General features: G+C 44.9%; 1 protein-coding gene and 1 long non-coding RNA gene across 5 annotated transcripts in view; one reads left to right on the plus strand and one right to left on the minus strand.

Annotated features, from left to right (window-relative positions):
- Positions 1–9,370: 9,370 nt before the first annotated feature.
- LOC136791952 (uncharacterized) lies at positions 9,371–11,681 on the minus strand. Its single transcript, XR_010840929.1, has 3 exons — positions 11,299–11,681; positions 10,985–11,131; positions 9,371–9,512 (listed from the first exon to the last, which is right to left on the minus strand). It is a non-coding gene; the product is annotated as an uncharacterized lncRNA (long non-coding RNA).
- Positions 11,682–16,073: 4,392 nt separating this feature from the next.
- Positions 16,074–17,640, plus strand: part of KLHL24 (kelch like family member 24) — a 38,837-nt gene continuing 37,270 nt past the window's right edge. The window contains exon 1 of one of the 4 annotated variants that reach the window (XM_059064535.2): positions 16,074–16,223. The gene's annotated coding sequence lies outside the window, so the exon portion shown is untranslated. Of the gene's footprint in view, positions 16,285–17,640 lie in introns of all 4 variants that reach the window. The other 3 variants (XM_067034109.1, XM_059064536.2, XM_067034110.1) reach the window with 3 other exon arrangements.

Genomic DNA, 17,640 nt, shown 5'->3' on the forward strand with positions numbered 1-17,640 from the left:
CACATAATGAAAAGGGATAAATAAATTACATTTTGATCATGTGATAGAATATAAAGCAATTATCAAAAGTGACAGTTGAAAAAAGTATTTTTGTCAAGTCCTTGGCTCCTGCCTGCACTGCCCTGCCCTGGAGGCAGGGTCCAGATACCCTCCAAAATGATGGTGAGAGGGGCTTCCCTGGTGGTGCAGTGGTTGAGAGTCCGCCTGCTGATGCAGGGGTCACGGGTTCGTGCCCCGGTCCGGGAAGATCCCACGTGCCGCGGAGCGGCTGGGCCCGTGAGCCATGGCTGCTGAGCCTACGCGTCCGGAGCCTGTGCTCTGCAACGGGAGAGGCCACAACAGTGAGAGGCCCGCATACCGCAAAAAAAAAAAAAAAAAAAAAATGATGGTGAGAGGCAGGGCCACAGAGGGCAAGAATCAGCCACCTCTTCTGGGGCTTCCAAGAAATTTTCAGTTATGAGATAAGGTCCTTGCTTTCCTCTCTCAGAGAACTCATGCCACTGTGTTAGGTATTAAATATGGACCCAGGGAACCCCAGACTAAATGGGGCTTAAACAGATTTAAACAGAATGTAATCTGTTTAAATCTCATCTCTTGCTGGTTTAACCCTCAGCACCCTACACATCTTAGATGGTGAGTTTCCTGTAAGTAGAAATGTGATCAGTTGACCTCTGAATCCCTGAGGAGGAAAGCATCATCATTTCCATTGTCAGTCATGATTTTATCAGGGGCTGCCCCTTGTTCTGCACCGGGGCAGGCCAGGCATTGTACTCTCTACACCCAGAGGCATCCAGCTGCCACCCATGACTAAATCTGACCCATCATCTGCTCTGTAGGTAGTTTTATTGGAACATACACACATAGACACACACACACACAGTATATTTGTGGCTATAAGAATAGCTATGATATTTAAGGAACAAATGTGAGGAAAAAATTATATATACAGTGTGATTCCAATTTTAAAATGCTTAATGAAAAGAATAGGAGGAAACACACCAAAATGTTAAAATAGCTTCTCCCTCATCTAATATGACAATCCATTATAGTAATTATGCCCACTCCACAGGTGCAGAAGCAGGGTGATTGCCTCTGAAGAGTGGAATTGTGGGCAGCTTATTCCATTTCTTTACCCTGCTTTCTATATTTTCTATAATTCCACCACTTGTTCTTATCCCAAAATGTGGGAGGCTGAGTCCTGAAGGAAAAATCCAAAGATGATCCTTGATCCTCAGATGAATACCCTCTGCCCAAAGGTACAGGCTGCCACCTGTCATGGGCCTCTGGGGAAGTGAGGATGCAGGTAGGCATTGGGCTTCCCTGAGAGATCTGGTCCCTGCAGGCCTAGAAAGACCATCCTGTGCGTGCAGCTGTCTATAAAATTTAATTAATTTTAAAATTAAATTTAAATTTAAAAACCTGAACCATCCCTGATTAATTAAACTTAATCCAATTTCTTTTTTTAAAAAAAACCTGATCCAAGGAGGGCTGTGCCCTCCTCTCAGGGAAATTTGGAAATTCCCTGGTGCTGTCTCCAGCCCTGCAGCCTCCATTTCTGCCTTATCCACTCCTCTGGTTCAGAATCTTTTTGTAAATCAGAGAACCCAGTTTCCCTCTGGTGGTTTACTGATCTGATACCTCTTTATGCCCACAGCTCCCCCAGATCCTGTCTGAGCCCATTGGTGACCCAGCCCTTGGCTTCTGCCAAGCCCCTGACTGCTGGCTACCCACCCAGCCAGCACACTCACACCAGCTCTTGATCTCGTCCTCAGCACACAGATAGACACAACATTTTGTTAGTGAAGGTAGAGATGCAAAGGAGTCAGATTTTATTTCTGATGGTGACATCAGCAGGAGTTTGTGTAGCTCCTGGCTATAGTTAACAGCACAGAAACTAGCTCAGACAATTTGAGTGCTTTCCATTTTCGCTCTTTCTCTTTGCACTTTCCGCTGCCTCTCTTTTCCCACCAAGCTTTGCTGTTACCGTTACATGCTGTCTCAAATAGAAGTTCTCTGATTCTGAATGGAGTCAGACCCATCAGCTGGACCTTGAGTCCTCCAGCTCCCAGGGGTTCTTTAATAAAGGTTGAGACCTTGTGAAATAAACAGAGGGAAAGGTCTCTAGCAGCACTGGCCAGCTCCCTGCTCTGTAGGGCTTTATACATTATCTCCCTCTAGGCTGCAAATTCACTTTACACTCTAGGGCAAATTTCATTCCTGGGAAGTCTGAGGTACCTGGATCAATAATTCCGGCCTCTGTATCCTCATCTGTTGGCCAGTTCCACTTTGAACCCACTAATGGAATGGGAATGGTTTATAACCAAGCCCCTGTCTTGAAACCTCAGATGACCTTGATCCCCTTCCTGGGTTCCCAAGTTCAAGCCAGCTTGACATCCCAGGGATATGAAGGCAGTTACCCTACAGAAGAGCCATGTCCTTCTTAAGTACTGTCTCAGGTACCTTGACAGGTGCTGTTGTAAAGTGTTGTCAGCAGAGGTAAGAGGACCCACCCTGGGGTCTTGGCTTACCTCTGGCCTAAGGTAAATGGGATGGACCTTGGGTGGTAACCAAGGGGTGTCAGCCAGACCTCAATGGGACAGGAGCTTTAGAAACTGATCCCAAGACCACCAGCTGCTGGGGTTCTGCCCCGCCTCCTATTGGGCTCTGAGAGGGCTCCTAAATTAGGTTGGGTTTAGCCATCAGAGGATATCTATGGCCACAGTTAGGAGAGATGGGATAAGGCAAAGTCAGAGTCCTTTCCCCTCTGTAATAGTCTGGGTTCCCCAGAGAAACAGAAGCAATGGGATTTATTATAAGGAATTGGCTCACACAGTTATGGAAGCTGAGAAGCCCCAAGATCTGCAGTTAGTAAGCCGGAGAGCAAGGAGCACCAATGAATGGTATAGCTCCAGCCCAAGTGACCCAACAGCAGGAGAAGACCAATGTCCCAGCTCAAAGACATCAGGCAGAAAGAGAATTCTCTCTTACTCCACCTTTTGTTCTATTCTGGTCTTCAACCAATTGGGTGAAGCCCACACACATTGAGAAGGGCAATCTGCTTTATTCAGTCTGCAGATTCAAACGTTAATCTCATCCAGAAATACCTTAACAGACACACCCAGAAATAATGTTTCACCAAATGTCTGGGCACCCCATGGCCCAATCAAGTTGACACTTAAAACTAACCATCACGGGCTTCCCTGGTGGCACAGTGGTTGAGAGTCCGCCTGCCGATGCAGGGCACATGGGTTTGTGCCCGGGTCCAGGAAGATCCCACATGCCACAGAGCGGCTGGGCCCGTGAGCCATGGCCGCGGGGCCTGCGCGTCCGGAGCCTGTGCTCCGCAATGGGAGAGGCCACAACAGTGAGAGGCCCGTGTACCGCAAAAAAAAAGAAAAAAAAATTTAACCATCACACCCTCACTGGGCCTCAGTTTCTTCAAGTACATTGAGGAGATTGGATCTGGTGATATTCAATCTTATTTCTGGTTCTATGAATGGGCCTAGGCCATTCTGTAATCAGACAGGATAATAATGTTATCTAAAAGGTATGTGTTGTGAGAAGCAAATTAGATAATATGTAGGAAAGTGCTCTATAAAATAGTGAGATTATTAATATTATTAAAGTGCAAAGTTTATGTGATTATTATTGCTATTAATTATCATAATTATCATGCCCTCTCCCTGGCTTTTAACCATATACCCTGTTAGTAAATGCTACTACTACTACTGCCAGTTACATCTTGCAGCCCTACTGTTTCCTTACATCGTCACAATGTTTCACCCACCATCATCTCAGTCATTGTTAACCTTAGAGCCTGTTTTAAGATGTAGGTTTCATTTTTATTCAAGTATAGTGAGGCCAGCACAGGAGGAGGTGACTGCCTTTCAAAAGATAACTCGTTATTCAGAGTTCCCAAAAGGAGGGGGCACATCACGTGATACAGGGCCACAAGGGGAAGCACTAGTGTGGATCACGGGGCAGAGGAATCAAGGGGAAAATGTGGGCAAGACCCTTTATTACGGTTTTCACAGGAAGGAATAGGTGAGGCAGGGTACATAAGTTTAGGATTGTGTAGTTTGAATAATTTCATCAGACTCTGGGGCATTGGGGCCGTCTCTAGTTGCCAGGTACCTAGCTCTGGGGCGATTAGGACAGGAGAACAGTGGACCAAATGTGAGAGTCCTGGGAGCACCCAATAAACCAGGTGGTTGGGGTGTGATCTTGAGTTGGTTGGTTTGCTCTCCCAGGGGAATTGTATGCTTATCTGTAGGAATTTGCTAACCCTGGGAAGACAGAAACTTCCCGTGTCAGCTAAGCTCCCAAAAGTGTCAAAAATAAAAAGACTTAACCCATCTCGATTCTTAATACATACCCTGACTAGGTATTAATCCTTATTATCACAGTTAATTCAATTGAAACTGAGAGTTCACAGTTAAGAGAGGTCTTTCTTTCTCTACCCTTCATTTATTCACTCAACAAGCATATACTAAGCACTTACTATGTAATGAGCACTGTGTTAAGCCCTGGGATACAAAAAGGAAAAACAGACAGTCCTTTTCTTAGGGGGTAACAAAATAAAATAAGTTTAAATGTCTTTAATAAACATTACAATAACAGGAAGTCCGGTGTTCCATAGTAGGAGAGGCCCCAAACACAGCGTGAAAGGGACGAGATTCCATAATGCCCCAGTATCCCTACCTCCACACCTCCTCCAACTCCATAGTGTGGGGTTCAGGAACAGAGCCTGTGGCTAAAAAACTGAATAAATTTTCCTGTCTTCTCCCAACAGCTCCTCCAATAAGCTCCCTTTGAATAAAATTATTTTCCCGTTCCATTTCTGAGAACTAACCATAAGGAAATCATGCAGTAGAAGCAGAAATCTATATGCAGAAACAGGTTCATTGCAGAGTTATTGAAATTGGGGGAAAATTTTTGATGCAACATAAGTATCCAAAACCAATGGAGTAGTTTAACAAAGTATAGCATATCTACCAAGGCACATTATTAAGCAAAAAGAACTGTATAATGATTCAGAAGGAGAACAGACCCCAGAGTCAGATTTTCTATGCTCCAGCCTTTGGGCAAACTAGTTAATGTTCCTGAATCTCAGTTTTCCTGTTTATAAAAGCGGGGGCTAGCTAATAATAGTTGCTACCTCACAATGTTGCTGTGGAGATTAAATAAGAAGATGCAGGTAAAGCACTTAATGAACACCTAGAATAGTGCTCAATAAATGTTGGCTATTACTGTTCTCATTATTAATATAAAGTCAATGAAAACAGTTAATTGGGTGGACTTAATACACCACAGAAGATATTCCTTATAGAGTCTTAAGTTAAAAATATATATATTTATATAATAGTATGTAATCAAATTCTGAGCCTATGTGAAATGTATATGAAATGTTTAAATAGTTGTATTGGTAGCATAATGGCATTATGAGTAATATTGTAATGAAAGATTTACTTTAATCTTATTGCAAATTTCTGTTTAATAAAAATGAAAAGGGGGATATAAAATTAAAAATAAAAAGCAAGGGAACAATGAAAGAAATTGTATGCTAAGAAATTCAAAAAATATCAATAAATTTGTCTTGGTATTCATGTCTGCAGAGTTGATGAACCTAAATCATCTTCACTTTGGGGACAGATATCTTTTTTTTAGCATATAAAACTCTAACTCTTCTCAATATTTAGTAATAACATGCTGATGTAAGCTAGTTCCAAACTGCAGGTTAGTGTCATTGGGACTGCCAAGAGGTGAAAGATCAAGACAGATCAGAGAGAAGGAAACAGAAAGCCACCTATTAAATGGTGATATATAAGAGTTTATTTTGAATGTAAGTATTAACTCAAATATGCAAAAATATGTATAAATAGCTATAGACACACTATAAATATAGATACAAAGAATGGAAATATATTGCTAACAGTAGCTCTCTTAGGGTTGGAAGATCATAGATGATATCCAATTTCTTCCTTATCCCTTCTAAAGTTTCCTACAGTTGGCATGTGATACTTTTAAACTTGGAGGAAGGGAACTTTAAAAACTATTAATTTCTTGTTTTTAAAGCAAGGGATTATTAGTGAGAAGGTAGGAGGGAGAGTGTGAGCCAGTAATGTCATAAATTCCCTAGCGCATGTGACTGTTTACTCCCAAAAGTCCCTGAGTTGGAAGTTAAAAATAGAAAGAGCTGAGGGCTGAATTTGGGGGGGTAATGAGTCCCACAAGAAGGGCTGTAAGCAGGGTAAACTGAGGTGAAGTACAGGAGTGGGGTGACTTGGAGGGAAAGGTGGTTGACTGGGGTCCTCCCTTAGGAGTAAGGCTACATTATCAGGGGGTGCTTGTCCAGGGATCCAGCTTGGAAAGGCTTTGTGGAGGGTATTGCTTCCGGAGTGGGAGAGTTGTTTTAAAGGTTCAGTAGAGAAACCGAGTTCAGTCTGATCCCAAAGGAAGCAGCTGTGTCCTCCCCAAATCCCATTAGCCTATCAAGCAGGCTTTTCACTCCCAGAGCTGGAACCTGATTTCTGGTCATTCGTAGCCTCTTACAGCCACCCAACTCCTTTCCAAAGAATTCTATGTGCTCCCAGGAATGTCTTGATTTGGGTGCTTGTTGAACCAAAAGAACTTTTCCACTGAAGTCCTTTCAATCAAAAAAATACACAAACTTCCCGTACCTCTAAAACTAGACAGGCCTTTAGAAATAGTTTACCCAAACACCTTCATGGTGGAAGGCACAGTGCTCCTTTTAGAGATGAGGAAACTGGGACTCAAGATTAGGTGACTTGTCCAGGGTGACTGAGTAAGTTATGGCAGGGCTCCCCAGGATCCCTCTCTTTTCTATGTATTTTTTCCGTTACCCCATGTTGTTCTTTGTTAAACAGGAAGAATCTTCCTTTGCTAGGATCTGTCAATGCACCATTATGTCCTGTCATAATAGTAATTATCATTATATTTTGACAAAATAATACTTAACCATTATGTCCTGTCTGAATAATACTTAACCATTTATTGAGGTCTATGTGCTCTTTTCATAAGCAGTCATTTAATTCTCATAAGAAGGTATTATTAGGTTTCACACAAAGAAGCTGAGCTTCAGAGCAATTAAATAAACCATCCACTGTCACCCTGACAGTAGTAGCAGAGTCAGGATCTGAACCCAGTCCATCTGAATCCAAAGTTACCTTCCTGATTCTCCATAAAGAAACACTGTTGGCTATATATACACAATGGAATATTATTCAGCCTTAAAAAAGAAGGAAATCTTGCTATTTGCAACAACATGTATGAATGTGAAGGACATTATGCTAAGTGAAATAAGCCAAACACAGAATGACAAATACTGCATGGTATCACTTGTGTGTGGAATCTAAAAAATGATGATGCTATAGAAGCAGAGAACAGAATGGTGCTAATAGGGGCTGGGGGCAGAGGAACGGAAAGATGTGGGTCAAAGGATGTAAAGTTCCAGTTATGCACGATGAGTGAGTTCTAGAGATCTAATACAGAACAACATTACAGTTAACAATATTTTGGTGTATACTTGAAATTTGCTAAAAGGGTAGATGTTAAGTGTTCTCACTGCATAAGAAAGGAAAAGAAGCTGGGGAAGGAGTGGCAGGCCCATGTCCAGCTGCAAAGGTGGTAAGAAGAAGCCCAAGAAGCAGGCCAAGGAGATGGATGAGGATGATAAGGCATTAAGCAGAAACAGAAACAGGAGCAGAAGAAACTCGGAGAGTTAAAAGCAAAGGCCTCCAGGAAAGGGCCCCAGGTCACAGGTGCAATTAAGGAATCTGGCAGAAAGTAAGCTGTTCCTTGTGCTTGAGGCAACGATGGTCCTTAATTCCATTCCTGTTTAAACATTTGGATCCCCTGCCATAACATCTGTTGCCACCTATAGCTAGAATGAAGTGTAGTCTTATTCTTTTTTTAAAAAATTAATTTATTTATTTCTGGCTGCATTGGGTCTTCATTGCTGTGTGCATGCTTCTCATTGCGGTGGCTTCTCTTGTAGAGCACAGGCTCCAGGCGCACGGGATTCAGTAGTTGCGGCACGCAGGCTCAGTACTTGTGGCTCGCGAGCTCTAGAGCGCAGGCTCAGTAGCTGAGGCGCACAGGCTTAGTTGCTCTGTGGCATGTGGGACCTTCCCAGACCAGGGCTCGAACCCCTCTCCAGGGCTCGAACCCCTGTCCCCTGCATTGGCAGGTGGATTCTTAACCACTGTGCCACCAGGGAAGTCCCTGAAGTGTAGTCTTAGAACCTATTCTACATTTAAGAGTAAACTTATGTTAAAAAAAAAAGGAAAAAAAACCCAGTAACTATCTGAGGTGATAGGTATGTTAATTAGCTTGATTGTGGTAACCATTTCACAATGTATACGTATAACAAACCATTAAGCTGTACAAACTGTACTGTCAAATACACCCCAGTAAATTTTTTAAAGTACATAAATAAAAATACCTTGACTGTACACATACCAAAAAATCCTCTGTTGAGGCTGGTCTTTCAAGGAGCTGATTCTCCATTAAATTCAGCATTCCTTAAAATTCTCTCATTAGTGAAATTGTCTTTTCTTCAATTAAAATGGCAACATTTAAGCATCTTGACATTATATAAGAACTAAATCCCTAAACTGGATTCATCCTAAACACTTCCATAGAGTTTTTACCTTGGATTTGTTTTTATTTCACTTGAGTGTGGAAAGTATTATTATGATGTATAATAATGACTTGCACACTCAAGCCAAAAAAAAAAAAAGGAACTCAGGGTAAAATTTTTATGAGAACCATAAAGGAGAAATCTTAGATACTCCCTTGTGTTTGTTTGTTTTATTTTCCATTCTTTGGGACTTCCCTGGTGGCACAGTGGTTAAGAATCTGCCTGCCAATGCAGGGGACACGGGTTCGAGCCCTCGTCCGGGAAGATACCACATGCCGTTGAGCAGATAAGCAACCGGACTGAGCCTGCGCTCTAGAGCCTGCAAGCCACAACTACTGAAGTCCGCACGCCTAAAGCCCGTGCTCCGCACAGGAGAAGCCACCACAATGAGAAGCCTGCGCACCACAACGAAAAGTAGACCCTGCTCGCCACAACTAGAAAAAGCCCATGCACAGCAACGAAGACCCAACACAGCCAAAAATAAATAGATAAATTTATTTTGTAAAAAATGGCAATCTTCAAAAGTTTTGCATTATAAAACATCAAGTCTGGCATTTAAAATAAAATTAAATAAATAAATAAATAAAATAAGAAGCAAGGTGCCCTCCAATTCCTTACTCGTGTTGGGGACAAAGATCACTCAGAGTTCATCCTGAAAATCATCTAAATTTAGAGATTTCCTACAGGAGCAAAACTTTCATGCACCAGTAATAGAACCAGGCAGCCTTTCCAAAGTATGTCAGGCATGTGCTTGCAATGCTGTCACAAGCAGCGTCGAGTATCTGTCCCTGTGTGCTGGTGACCTAGGAGCCCTCGCTGTTTTCTAGGCCAGTTGCAGAGAGATCTGGGGCTGGAAGCAAAAGAGATTGCACAATAGTTAGCACAGGTGCTATTTTTAATCACATTAGTCAGGCAAGCACTTTTTAAAACATTTTTTTAAATTTGAAAAGTGTATATATGTAGGTAGTTTGGGGGTTTTTTTAATTGTCAAAAGCTTACCGAAAAAAACAAAGGTCTCGACCCCTACTCTTAGTCCCTTGGTCTGCATCTCAAAGGCAACCATGGCTTAAGTTCAGCCATGTGGCCTTTGAGTGTGGATATTTTATAAGCAGAGGCAAATTGCTTTTCTACATCTTGTGGGCAGTCTCTCTCTTTTTTAAATCTTATAAATACCCACTGGGAAAGACAAAAGAAGTTAGAGGACAGCACCCTGGTGAGTGTTCAAAAAGTCTGGCTTTGGTTTCTAGATTTTCTAAATCACTTCATGTCTTCAGGCTTTTTTATCAAATATAGTTTACAAAGGCTATATGTTCTTTTATTCCTCCTTTCTTTCCTTCTTTACCCCTACTAAAGCAAAGGACAAAGCATAGAGGACATAGCTAGAATTGGTGGGGGAGGGGACAGTAATAATAGTAATAATTTTGGTTGTTATTGAGCACTTACTATATCCCAGGCACTATATATTTTTTCTCATTTCATCTTCAAAACAATTCTATGAGGTAGGTGTTTTTATCCTCATTTTTACAGATGAGAAAACTGGGAAAGATTAAGTAATTTACACAAGACTATATAGCTAGTAAGAAAAAAAGCTAAGTTTTGAACCTAGACTCTTCAAGTCTAAAGCGCCAGTGGAAACACTTAGATTTCAAGTCTTCATAGGGAGACAGAGAACATGACTGTCAAAGTGCTAAGCTATGTAAGGGAGTGAAAAATAACAGCACAAATTAGGGTGGTCCTGGACTAGCAGTGTGTGTGAACTGCTCTGAGATCTGCATTAAAGTTTTTGGGAGGTTGCACTGTTCACAACAGATGCTTCAGACAGAGCATCCAATGAGCAGTGAGAATTCTTGGGCTGGACATAGGTGGGCCAACCTCAACCAACACAATTTCCTAAGAAATTGGATGGAGTCTTTCAAGAACAGGAAACGTCTGCTGCAGATATTCATGGTCAGGTCTAGCCCTTTCATAACTGCTGAAGGATTCTTGGAAGGTTGCCCATCAAGCAAAAGGGATGGACAAGACACAAGATGGACAAGACACACTGTCCTAAACTGAAGGCATTTGGAAGAAGAGTGCCAGAGACAGCAGAGGAAGATCAAGTTGGAATTAGTACATGCCTCTTAAATGTCACAGGGTGGCAAGAAACTGGAGATGAAGTCAAAGTCTGCTGGGACCAGCAGCAGGAATTCTATGTGGACTCACAGCCATCTGTGGGACAGACTGCTGAGCACCCTGTGGGATTATGGTCATTTTTAAAAACTGACCTAAATTTGTGACCAGATGCCATGAGCAGGAGAAGACATTTTCCATATGTGTTCATACCTGAGAGGGTTCTGCAGCAAGTCATGTGATAAGGTGCTATGAGGTGTCCCTTGGAGAATCAGGCCTACCTAGAGCAGTCAGGGCAGGAGCAACTTCCAAAACATCAGTTTTCTTCAGAGACCAGAGGGGCCACCTAAACTCTCATTACTGGGGAAGTAATCAGGAAGAAGAGAGGGAGGTGAAATCAGATGTCCTTGGGGCAGAAGAATGAAGAGAAAAACAGGGACCAGTATCACGTGCAGGGAGGATGCAAGTATGCCTCAGTCCCCTGAAGTCAGAGCCCAGGGCTCACGGTGGTAAACAGTCATCCTTACCTGCACCTGATGTGGCAAGTTTGGTCACAAACAGGATCCGAGGCACCTCGGTACCAATTCCTGGCACCTCATCGACTTCAACCTGTGAAGGATGGTTTCGAGAACAAAGCAAGCCTTGCCACCACACCCATACCACTCCCAAGAGAAACATTTCTTGTTTCAGAAGGAAAAGCTCGGGAGCTGGGGTAGGGAGCTCACCTTCTAGGTGGCAGAACACACCTCTTTTCCCAGATCTCAAAATGGAAAATTTTCCAACTATGTCTTTCCTTGCTAAATCCTAATGCTACTGTGTTTGACTCCAAGGTTTAACTGGCCTAGTAGGGCCCAAGACTGTCTGGGCTTGGGTGAGACAGCCTTCCTGGTAACTATAGAGTCAGAGAGAGTCAGACCTCTGCATCCAAAAGAGCTGCAGAGATGAGTCACATCTCTCTTCACCAGAGAAGGGAGGGAAGGGGTAGGCCTCAAGACTGGAGAGGCTCAGGTGCCATGAGCAAATAGTGTATTGTGTTCACTCTTGTCTGCACTCAGTACTCTGAGGAGTTATTGTGTAACAGACTTGCTGAGATGTTAAATATGTCTGTGGAGGAAAACAGGGTAGGGGTGGAGTGTGCTGAGATAATTTGTTATTTATGGTATTCTCTATCTTCTGAAGAGTGGAACTCTCTTGTTTGAAAGGTGATGAGTGTGAAACTGCAAAGTACTGAAAAAGAGATGGGGGGTATGTGGAGGGGTAGAGAGCATTGTATAGGGGGAAGGTGGCAGAGATCATGGCAGGGGAGGAACCCCAATCTTGTGGCTGGAGAGAGGCCCAGAGAGAGGGTGTATGGTGGGAAAAGAGCCCCAATCTTGTGGCTGGTACCAAGCAGGAGCTGAGGTGAGGGAGCAGAGATGTTTAAAGGGAATTGTTAAGGAGTTTTGCGGTGTGAGATGCTGTATAATTCTCTTTGTGAAACCTTCAGTAAAATCTCCGTTCATCAAGTACTTTGCAGCTGGGGCTTGTTGCAGGCAAGGGGCAAATGTGCCGAGCCTGTAGCCAGTCAAAGGATCCAGCTGCATTCAATGGCTGGGTATAAACACAGTGCTAGTGTCACATTATAAAGGATGTGGGAGGTGTACACAGCTTCACAACAGGTGAGGGAGAGAGGAGAGGATCAGAACAGGTGGCACCAGAGGTGGGCCTTAAAGGATGACCAATATCTCTACTGGAATTCGGGACTGGGGGACTTCAAGTGCAAGAGACCTAGAGCAGTGGCAGGGAAGTCTGAAAGTGTGTGGTATGTTTAGGGAGTGATGATTTACTATGTCCCAACTGTTGTCTGCATGGGGAAGAGGAGCAGGCTGGAGAGAAAAAAAAGAATGGCTGGAGGAACTATGGATGCTTGGCCACCTTCAGACCTTAAAGGCTGTCATGAATGCTCTGGAGATCAAAACAAGAACTTCCATGTGGTATGTGCAAGAAGACAGAATATGGAGCAATATACTATATCCCTGAAAGGAGAGGAAATTGGTCTGAAGACCCTCTGATTCCCCTCATTAGCTACCTACTTCAAATGATCAAACTGACCAGGATTGTAAACACTGCATAAAATACATCATGTTACAGGGGGACAGGGGAGGGATAAATTGGGAGATTGGAACTGACATATACACACTACTACACATAAAATAAAAAACTAATAAGAACCTGCTGTATAGCACAGGGAACTCCATTCAGTATGCTGTAATGGCCTGTATGGGTAAAGAATCTAAAAAAGAAAGTGGATATATATATATGTATAACTGATTCACTTTGCTGTATACCTGAAACTAATGCAACATTGTAAATCAACTATACTCCAATAAAAATTTTTTTAATCATATTACAATCACTCAATCTCAGCAGATTGCCCCTGGACTTGACACCTCTGCTTCTGTTCCAGTCCCAGCTGAGGAAAAGGCTTCCAGGCGGCCATGCTCACTGATTTGTGGGTTAGGCATAACTCCCAGGGCCCTCTACCAATGCCCAAACCACCTCTATTCTGGGGGCTGCCTGAGGAGCTCCCACACCCATCAATAGGCCCTTGCCTGTCTCCGGGGCTTCTGTCCTATGAGTCTCCTCACTCTTTTCCACTCTCAGAATTGTGATTGATCACCCTGCATCCATCTGCCCCAAGAGAATCTGAGGATCTCATCATGCAGGCCAGTCCAATTGCGTCCCAAGTGGTCTGGAGGCACTTTTATTTCTCTCAAGTCCCCTTAACCTCAAGAAGTAGAGATCACTCACCGGTTAACAGATACATATTGAACATCTACTAGGTATACTGCAACACAAAATGAATAAGACATCATCCCTGACCTCAGGGATTTCAGAGGATACTCAGTTGCGAAAGGCATGTAAATATATAGCTGACCCTTAAAACAAGGGTTGAATTGCAAAGGTCCACTTATATGCAGATTTTTTTTCAGTAGTAAATACTACAGTACTACACCATCCAGAGTTGGTTGACTCTGTGGATGTGGAAGCAAGAATACAGAGGAACTGGGTATGTGGAGGACTGACTATAAACTATACACAGATTTTACAGGTGCGCAGAGGATGAGAGCCCCTAACCCCTGCGTTAGTGTGATGTCACACAATTAGTATGATAACTGCTTGGGAAGGAGGTAAGGATGGCCTGCTGTGGGAAGAAGGCGGGGAGATACTTAACCCAGAGGGCAATGAGGAGGAATGGAGGGTTTCCTGGAAAGAGGACTCACAGGCTGACTCCTGGAAGGAAGAGCAGGAGCTAACCTAGTGAATGGGGTGAAGGGGAGGAGGGGGCATAAGAGGCATAGGGAGCAGGATATGGATGGGAATGGCCTAGAGACAGACAGCAAGAGTCCTTTGGGCAAGAGTCCTGTGGGAAGTTCACTGAGGCTGGTGTTCAGGCTGCAGAGTTGGGCCCCAGGGTGCATCAGGAAGACCCTTAAATGCTCTCTCAGAGAATTGGAACTTTATGATGGTATTGAGGACCCCCAGGTGCTTAGCTGCCTTTCTATCCAAGGAAAAGCCATCCAAGAAAGGAAGTTGTATACTGTTTAACTCATCGTTGAACAATAAATACATAGTCTTAATAACATAAACATTAAATAATTATTTAAGCAGAAATGTAAGATATTGGAAGGATGGGGGACAGGGATGACAGCTCCCTTAATGGGAAATAGCCATACATTATATGGAAAGATAAATGTAAATATCAGAATGGCTCAAATTGTTGAAAGTGGTTGCTTCTGGAGAATGAAGAATGAGGAAGGATGGGAGATGGTACTCCTGTTGTACTACTAGACTTGTAATATTTAACTTTGTAAATACACTTTTTAGATAATTATGTACCTATATTAATACATATATAATTATTATTTTTTAAAATGTGTCAATCCCTGGGCTTCCCTGGTGGCGCAATGGTTGAGAGTCCGCCTGCCGATGCAGGGGATATGGGTTCGTGCCCTGGTCCGGGAGGATCCCACATGCAGCGGACCGGCTGGGCCCGTGAGCCATGGCCGCTGAGCCTGTGCGTCCGGAGCCTGTGCTCCGCAATGGGGGAGGCCACAACAGTGAGAGGCCCGCGTACCGAAAAAAAAAAAAAAAAAGTGTCAATCCCAGCCTCAACACTTAAAAAACTGAGTGACGAGGGCCAAATTTTTATCCCCTATGTGGCTTAGTTTCTTCTCCTGTAAAATGGGATTATAACACTATCTTGCTGGGTCATTGTGAAGATTAAAGGATATACGTAAAGTGCCTAGCACTCTGGAGCTTAGGAGAAACTCAATAAGTGGTAGGTATTTTCATTTTTAATAACAGATGGAAAAGAGAACTAAAAAGCCTGTTTAAAAGGCCTGGACACAAGCCTTCTATATTATATACACCTCTGGTCACTGGAACACATCCTCTTATTTAATAAAAGCATGACTGTATTCATAAATTATGGAAGAGAGAGAAGTTATAATTTTGATATCAGAAACCAAAAACTAGTTAAATGTTTCAAAATCTGGACGTGTACTCAAACTTGAAAAAAATATTTGCAGAAACAAAAAGATAAAAAAATGTATTTTGGTGTATATATGTCAGTCCCAATCTCCCAATTCATCATGCCCTCACCCCCGCCGCTTCCCCCCCCCCGGTGTCCATATGTTTGTTTTCTACATCTGTGTCTCCATTTCATATACACTAATATGTATAAAATGGATAACTAATAAGAACCTGCTGTATAAAAAAAATAAATAAAATTACATTTTAAAAAATAATACTGTCTTTTGGGGAATCAGAAAACAGGGATTTGTGAAAACTTTGTCTGATTTGCATGTACATTTAAAATAGAAAGTTAACCCAGGATGATACGGGTGACAGTAATAGATTTACAGTGAAATTTAGTTTCCCTGCGCTGTCTAGCTACTAGGGTTGTAGTCCCTTTCACCTCTCAGATCCTCACATTTCCCGCCGATTCTATACCAAGAGGTCAAATTAAAAGGTCTCTAAGCTTGGTCCCAAACTCTAGGGTTCTGAGAATTCTTGATTATGCGCTTTTGCCTAGGGACGTGGCAATAAACATCCGACTGAGGTTTCCCACTAGGCTCCTAACACGGATGCAGTTCCTTAACCTATCTCTACCTAAAACTATTTCCGAGTCAATAGCCCTTGGATTGGATCTCAAGTCCCACGTCCGACACCCGCCCTATAGCTGGAAATCCAAGCTGCCGGGGCGGCCACCCCCGACCCCCGGAATAGGAACTACATCTCCCAGGGTCCCCCGGGGAGGGGGGGCGCCCCCTGGGATTGGCCAGGGTTGCGTGACGCTCAGTGTTTTGGCCCGGGCGGTCACATGTTTCCTTTGTTGTGAGCTGCGGAGCGACTGGTGGCTCGAGGAGACGCCGGCGCAGGAGACAGCGCTGCGCTGCCGGAAGCTAAGGTACGGCGGGGGCCGCCACTGCTGACCACTGCTGCTGGCCGCTTCCAGCCTTCGCTGAGAGGTACCCGGGGATGACACCTCCGGGACCGGCCGAAAGGCCAGGAACCGGCCAGAGCCGGGGGCCTAGGGGTGGCCGAGGTCATGACCACGGGGATGTCTGCAGGAGGGAAGCCTGCGGCGGTCGGCCTCTCGGAGCCAGAGGAGGGGTCCGAGGAGAGATTGCGGGTGGGGCTGCAGGGCCCCTGTTTGGGGCGAGGGGTCTCCGGGGCTCCCGTGGTGGTTGTCAGCCCCGGTTCCGCAATCACACTCTGAAAGGAAGGGTACCCCCAACTCCTGGCACTACTGCCCCGGAACCGCGGCGCTGCTGGCGCACCCGCCGGGGACGGGTTGGGAGGGCATGGCCACCGGGGCCGGGGCTAGCAGGTGCGGGTCACCCTGGGGGACGGGGAGCAGCCGGCGGACAGGGCTGGGGAGAGGGGTCCCGCATTTTGCCGATGGGCTTCGAACAGAGCGCCGCTCTTTTTTAATCGAAGGTAACGCTGAGAATGAGAAGGTCTGAAATCAAACCTTCCCGCTTGGTGGGGGCGACAGTTTGATCCTAACGGGGAGGACTGACGGGTCAAGTTGGGTCCCAGGGCTGCAGGCTAGAGAATCCCCATTAAAGCAGTTGCGAAATGTGCTTGGCGCCGTCACCTGACCGTTTCCCCCGCCCCCACCGCCCGCGAGCCTTTGTTTACCACGGCTCGCTTGGGGGCCCGAGCTGTCCCTGGAAAGAAGGTCCCCCGGAAGCAGGCGCAGGCGGGGGAGCGGGCGTTCCGCCGGCGGAGTCCCCGCCTAATCTCCCCTCCTTCCCACCACTCCGGGCCTCGGTTTCTTAATTTAATTCCTAATGGCCCCGCCCCCAGGTTCTGGACACTCGGGGCAGACTGTTAACGCGGCGGGGATTGGGGCCCTGCGGGTGCTTTCGGGCGGAACAACTGGGCGAGTTCCGAGTGTTTATTGGCCGGTGTCTTGTCGCGAGGTAGACTTGCCCAGGCAGTTCTTCCCCGCCCCCTTGAAGGTGATCTGGAGGACACGCGGGAGCGCGCGCTCGCCTCTTGTGCAGCTGCGACTAGAGCGGAGCCTCTGGCGGCGCGCGCTGCCGAGCCGGGGGACTCGGGAGCGAGACCCAGCTGACCCGCTATTCTTTGGTGGCCGCCGCGGCTTCTGCGTGAGCCTGTAGGCAGTTCTGGGGCCTGCGGAGGCCCAGAAAATTATCCCTCTTTAACTCCTGTCGCCCGGTCTACCCAGATGGTGGGAAGAAAGCCCTCAGGCGAATTAGTTCTTGTCTGTTCTGTAAACAGGGTTTAAATAGCAAAATAAGGACCGTAAAGTCACATTTTAGAGTGCCTCACAGTCACCCCTGAGGCAGCGACCT

This window comes from Kogia breviceps, chromosome 5 (assembly GCF_026419965.1).
Source record: "Kogia breviceps isolate mKogBre1 chromosome 5, mKogBre1 haplotype 1, whole genome shotgun sequence".
In the NCBI taxonomy this organism is placed as follows: domain Eukaryota; kingdom Metazoa; phylum Chordata; class Mammalia; order Artiodactyla; family Physeteridae; genus Kogia; species Kogia breviceps.